This window comes from Apaloderma vittatum, unplaced genomic scaffold (genome assembly GCF_000703405.1).
Source record: "Apaloderma vittatum isolate BGI_N311 unplaced genomic scaffold, ASM70340v1 scaffold7931, whole genome shotgun sequence".
Classification (NCBI taxonomy): domain Eukaryota; kingdom Metazoa; phylum Chordata; class Aves; order Trogoniformes; family Trogonidae; genus Apaloderma; species Apaloderma vittatum.
In genome coordinates, this window is record NW_009698538.1 from 72,118 (window position 1) to 78,977 (window position 6,860).

Below are 6,860 nucleotides of genomic sequence, written 5' to 3' on the forward strand. Positions count from 1 at the left end.
CAAGCCACTCAGGGAAGTGAGAGGGAAGTGAGCACAGGATAGCTTTTGGGATAGGAAAATGGTAAATCATCGACCCTGCAATCTGGCATTGCAACACATCCACTTCAGTGATGTTCCCGCTAGGAAAGGCTGATATTCGGTGGGGAAGTGACGTTGCAGGGAAAAGGCACTTAGGACCTCCTGCTGTGGGGGCTGCTGTGGTCAGTACCGCTTTGTACAAACAAGAAAATACTCATTAGGGCAAAAACGTGAGCAAGGACTTGTACCTCCCCCAGTCAAAAGGCTGCCCTGACCCTTAGGCTAAGTCACATGATCTCTTTTGTTTTATATAATTAAAATAAATAAATAGATTCATGAGATTTGTTCTGATGCACAGTTAAAAAAAAATCTTGAAAACTCATATTTGTAATGGGGGGGAAAAAATTATAACTTTTTTTTGGCTGGTCCCCATAAGGATTTGCCTCAGTGGGAGAGGCTTACTTTCTATCTCTCTGGAAAAAAAATTTTTCTAAGGTGATTTACATGAAGAATTCCCTGTTACTTTCAGCCCCTCCTAATGTCTGCTGAGAAGTGCTACAAATGACATATCACTCCTCCTGGTTTGCTTGCTTACTTATTTGTTTTAGGAAGGCTGGCAATGGTGGCAGTGGAAGCAGCATGCTGGAAGCACATCAGGGTGGTGCCTGTTCCCCACCCGGAGAGCCCCTGCTCAGCTGCCCAGGCAAGCTCGCCCCCCTGCCAGCTCGCAGCTGCTGGAGGGCACCCGAGTTTTCCACGGAAATAGTTGGAAGATGGCTCTTACATCACCATGAAAAATTGCAGATGAGCATGTTAGACTTCCCAGCCTAATAATTCTAGGGAGAGAATTAGCAAGCAACAGTACAGTCCTTCACCATTTACCAGGTGTCCCAGTGCCGCACTGGCTTGGAGCTTTCTCCCCCACCGCTTGCTAAGAAGTTTCCCCATCTGCCCTACCTCACGGGGAGGAAACTTGGTTTTGGCACTTTGCTTCCAGGGGCGAAGCAAAGCTGCTAGTATGAAAACAACTCATTTTAGATTCAGAAGCTCTTATTGGCTTCTAAGCCAAGTATTGCCTGATCTAGTTGAGAGGTGGTGTCCCTGGTGCCAGGGAGGCTGGATTAAAATGATCTCTAAGGTCCCTTCCAGCCTAGGCCATTCTATGATTCTACGATACTTTCCATACAGAGCAGACAATTGTAGGCTTATTAGGAAAATATAAACCACTGAAGCAACAACTATATTTTTCTAAGATCTCTTCCTTTTCACCGGACTTTATGTTTTCAAGATGAGAGATAACCTAATAAGAACAGTCTGAATCTTGGTCTGTGTTGTTAAGATCAATAAGGATTTGAGCTCACACTTTGCTTTTGTTTCTCAGGGTCTGATCCTGTGGGGACCTTCAAGTCTCACAGCATTTGGGAAGCAGATACTGACATCTTTTTATTACAATAATAGTTGATGGACAGGATAGAGGTGGAGAAATTTAGAAATACTTTACAGGAAGAAACTGAGGTGAAATCCAACAGTGACCATCAACCGAATTTATTAAAACTGTAAATAGAATAGAAATCCCATGGTGACCATCAATAAATAATGTCTTAGCTCTGCTGCGCATTTGCATTTCTTAGCTAAAAGCCAGAAAATTGTTAGAAAGGTCAACACACAGTTCTGATTTTTCCATGGTTTACATGAAAACATCTGAATTCCTGCCATCTTACATGCATGATGAACAGCAGCTGGAGTGCCATGGGAGGGGGCTACAGTAGAACATGGGGGTACCTTAGGAGGGTGAACTTCCCCTGAGCAGGCCACTGCATGTGGGAGGATGTCCTGGTCACAGGAGTATCCTGGCCACAAATTTTCTTCCTTTGTACTAGTGCATTAAACAACAATGCAGCCATTTTGCTGTGTTCAGCAAATGTAATGAAGTCAGTATTAGGTGGTGGCCATTTATACTTTGGTACTTGATTTTAGAGTCCCAGAAAAGCCTCTTGTTTGTCAACAGGCCTCTGTCTTGCAGACAAAGGGATACATACGCTGCCAACGCACATTAGGATCTTGGGTTTTTTTATTATTCTACTTTTTACATAACTCTGTCTGAAAGAGGATTTATTATTTTTTGTAAACTACAGGCTGGCCGCATTTAAATTCAAAACTACATCCCAAGCTGCCCAGGCCACCATTGTTGGGACAAGCGGGGAGAGGGAGCACAGGGAGGGGAAGCTCTCCACTGGGAACAGGGGCCACACAGCGAGCGGGCGCCATGCTGGAGGGGTGCCCAAGGGGAGAGGCGGCTGCCAGCAGAACAGTTTGGGGCATCCACAGCACCAGTTAGGGCTTGTGGGGCCCCTGTGCCCCGAGCAAGGGGATGCAGGGTGGCATAGGGGAGCAGCCCCGGTGTGTGCTCCATTCACCCACCCATCTCGCAGGCATGGGTCCCTCCAGAGGGGACAGTGAGGGGATGGGTCATAGAGGTCCAAATGCAGCTCCTGGTCCAACTTCAGTCAGAGGAACACGCCCGAGCAACCAAATCTTCCATATCTGTGGGTAGGTGCAAGCTAAAACCTGCTGGGACTGCTCTTTGTGCCAACCACCAGGCGTAGAGGGGAGAGGAGGAACAACCGCCACCTAACAGCAGCTCAAGTCCCAGCCCACTCTATGTCCATGCCTATAGAAACTGCATGTGTACCCAAACACATCTATTTATACCCACCCGCCCTCAGAAAGGGTGGCTGACCCTCACGTCTCTATTCATCCTGATGTCCCAAATCTCACATAATGTCCCAGAAATCTCAGTGCTTAATGTGCCATGTAGGGTTACAATTAGAAAGTAGGTTGTTTCTCCTCCTAGGGAAGGAGGAAGAAATGGCTTTCACTCTTGGAATACTTTCTTTTTCAAGTTGATAATCATAAAATGTCTTCATAATTTCTCTGAGGCCCTCATTTATTTACCTTTTAATGAATGTGTTTACATTCCTAATTAAGGAGCGCATTAAGCCTAGTGGTACCTTATCTGATAAACTCATTAGTAGGCTATGTCAAGCTGAGCCTTTCAAGGGAACAAGCTAGTTTTAAAAACTGGTTATCCTCTGGGCTGGAAATATGCAAGCCAAGAGCTTGCAATTAACTTGGGTTAATTACAAAATACCAGAAATAATGTATTTAAAAATATAACACAGGTGTTAATGATCTTTTTTTTTCTTTCCCCCCCTTCATTTTTAAACCTCTGCAGGAGCTTACAGCCTGTCACTTTGCTTCCAGGTAGCCCCCCCCACCATGCTCCACAGGTGTTAACCACTTATTTCTCTCATGTGGTGGGGTGATTAGCATAGCAAGACTGATCTGAGAGTGACTGCTTCTACCTTGCAGTTAGCATGGCTTTTACTGCTGCTTTCCGGGTCTGCTGAAGAAACTAGGCCAGAGCTGTTTAATTTTTTTTAGGTATATTGGCTGGTCTAATAAAAGACATCACTCCTCCCTCCACACCTATTCTCCCTCCACCACTACCACTGTGCACATCCTGAGAACTTCGACACACCATCACCAACTGCAGTGCCATGCAAGGTGTAAACTTATGTGAGTAACCACTTGACCTCCTTCCCACGAAGTAGCAAACTTGTGACTGCACTGTGGCTATTCCAGCAAGGATATTGCCTTCCAGCTAGGCATGCTCAGCCAATTCTGATTGCAGCTTGCAGCACAGAACGCTTAAACAAGACTGTTTCTGAAAGAGCAGGCAGGTGCCTTCAGTTCATTAATTACTCTTTTGACATGACCCATCCATAGCTCTCTGCTTGGTCATATTTTACCCATGCTCCTTACTGTGGCAGTGTACTTCCTCCTACACTTTCCAGCTTAAACTATAGCCATCAAGGGAGGGTTCTGGTGGCTGCATCCAGCTTGCTCCAGACTTTTTGAGGGATGGACAGCACCATGGTGGCCAAGGGCTGTCTGAAACAGTGAGTCACACGTCTTGCTGGCATGCAAATGTAAGTCAGTCATCTTACTCCATAAATAGTGGATAGCCCAGGGCTGGTTGAGCTGTCCTGCACAGCCATGAGCTGCACACCAGAATATCCCCTCAAGCGGGGATGCCTCTCAAGGTTACTCCTCAAGGTTGAGAGATTCCTTGCTGCAACAGATTCTTGCTATTTGATTAACAGCATGTTCAACTTTGAAATCTCAGCTAAGTGATGTAAAGGATTGATTGTACATCTATAATCCTTTAGACACAAGCTGTTGACCAAGTCTGGGACTAGAAGTAAACTCCTCTCTGAGAAGGAGTTTAGAAAGAAAAGGGGTCCTTTCTGAACCTTTTGACTTTACATGAGACTCTCACTAGCAGTTCCGTGCCTCCCTATCCTCTATGCAGTAAATAATCTAGCGTACCTTGCCACTAAATCTTGTTAAACCACTGTCGCATTTATCATTGAACTTTTTTAAATCAGTGGTTTATATCAGCAAAGTACATTGTTGCTTCTCTTTTGAGTGAAGTGCATGACTTGTGACACATACGCGTATCAGTATCAAATGCTATATTGAGGTCCAGACAGCCCATGGTACCTGCTCTGTTTAGGAATTAAAACTTCCTGTCTAGGATAACTTAAGAAACTGGTATTACCTGCCAAGGTTGGATTGTATCACACATTTAATTTGTGCAATGTCTCCATTTCTTCTATGATTTTAGAGAAGACATAGGTGCATTTCTTGTGCAAAAACCACTAAACAAAACAACTGGGGCTATTGATGGGGAAGGAAGAGTATTTTCAGCATTAGGGTACCAGCAGCTGAAATGTTAGAAAAAACAAGTCCTCTCCTTCAAGCCTCACAGCGGACTGCTGAAGCCACCTGAGGCAAGCAGCAAGGCAGGACATGAGAAGGATGAACAACAGTGGGGCCAACCAGCCCAATTCCTCTCCAGCTGCAAGAGGTGTCTGAAGAGGGGAGAGGAGCTTGCGGGGGATGAGTGGGAGAGGGATCAGGTTGCTAGCAACCGTCTTGAAAGAAGGTGAAATACAGCCCTTAAAAGAACACAGTTTGAAGTTATCTCCAGAAACATTTCATGTGCTCGGATAAACATAACCTTTTCTGGTATAGACCAAACTGTGACACATTTTCCCACTGGATGATGTGGAATGTTGCAGTGAATAAATACAGCTCCATCCAGCTGCTTTAGTAGTTATGTGTAACATCTCATCAGCCTTAAGACATTTTGTATTCGGCTATTCTTTAAAAATGAGAACTTACTATAGATCCCCTTAGCAGCTCTGAAATGTGAAGTGCCATCCAGAAGCAGCTGAAGACCTCCTGCTCCCTCCGACTGCAGTCCTTGCTGAGAAAGGAGGTATTCTGGGACAGCGCTACTTTGTACTGTATATTTAAAATCACATTCAAATTATCCTCCCCGTAAATCATCTTTAAGGAGATTTAACACTGCCCTGCAAATGGTTAATTTAATGTTTTGATTCAATTTATGTCCCATGAGTGGGTTTTTTACATACCTTGCAAGTGAAGGTTTGCACGTTTCGATCTGCTAAGCCAGACCTCGACTCCACTGGGGGGCAGTGCATTAGCACAGATATTAATATGGTACTTGCCTTCTCCTTCTGAGAAAGCAAGTTTCCTCAGAAAGATATTTAGCTGCCTTGCGAGGTTCTGCTTAATGGAACGAATATACACAGGCAGATGTATTGGTGACTATCTCTCTGTACGTGCTGTTAAGTCACCGACTTACTAGCTAAACAACCAACGCTAAGCTGAGAATGAAAACAAAGTCTGAGTACAGAGGTAGTTTAAAGATAAACTATTTATTGGCACCAGGATCAACAGATTCTAAATTAGCTACAAAGCTGCAGGGAATAATGATATGTGAAGTCAGTTTTGGGTTTTGTTTTTTTTTTTTCTTTTTAATTCTTAGCCCCTCAGGAGATTTGAGATGGTTTGATGTTCTTCTGGAGGCTTGTCAAAATTCTATAGAAACCTAATAGCCTGCCAACATGGGTGGTTGTTGCTTGGAGGCATTTTGACATGGCAAAGGTCCTGTCTGCATGCTGCAAACCTGTATCCGTCAAAGGCTGCTTGGAATGACATGAAAACAGGAGCCTGCGTGGTGTCAGAACGCCCTGTGCAGGATTGCAGGGGTAATGTATGTACATCCCTGCTCTCCTGGGGCCGCCAAGATGTGGGAGGAATCCATTTGGCCCCTTAATTATCCTGAGCACCACCTAAGCATTAAGCCGCACAAGGCGCAGCCACACCTATATACCAGGGTTTGGGTAGGAACCGGGCTCCCTGTTCTCTGGCTGGAAGAGAAATGAAGACCGGAGGGCAGCCGGGGAGGAGGGATGAAGATGGGTGGAAGCGGGAACCAGGGCAAAAGTCTAGGCATGGAGCTGAAGGAAACATGAAGGGCTGGTGTCTCTATCAGGAGCCCTGGGCTGGAGAAAGCGCGCTGAGGGTGAGGACAGGAGTGGGGGCCACGACATAAGTGGAAGGCAACAGAGCCAAGCACAGGCTGTCATTGCCCTTCGGTGGGATCCCACCTGCCAGTTGCCCCACAGCAAGAGGGACAGTTGCCTGGTTGGGTCTGGGTTATATGACTCTAGACAATGGCATGGGGCCTCCAGGCTTGGAGAGAACCACAGTGCCTCGGGCTTCCAGGGATGGAAGCGATAGCAACACGAAGGAACAGCACATGTTGCTGAGGCTTCAGGAAGCATAACTGGATCCATCTGTGCTGAACAGTGGGATGGGGAAAGGATGAGCCTTAAACCGTCATTGCGATGAGTTTCAGGCTCCTGCTTGAAGGCAGAAACAAGTCAAAAAATCCCATTTTAGGA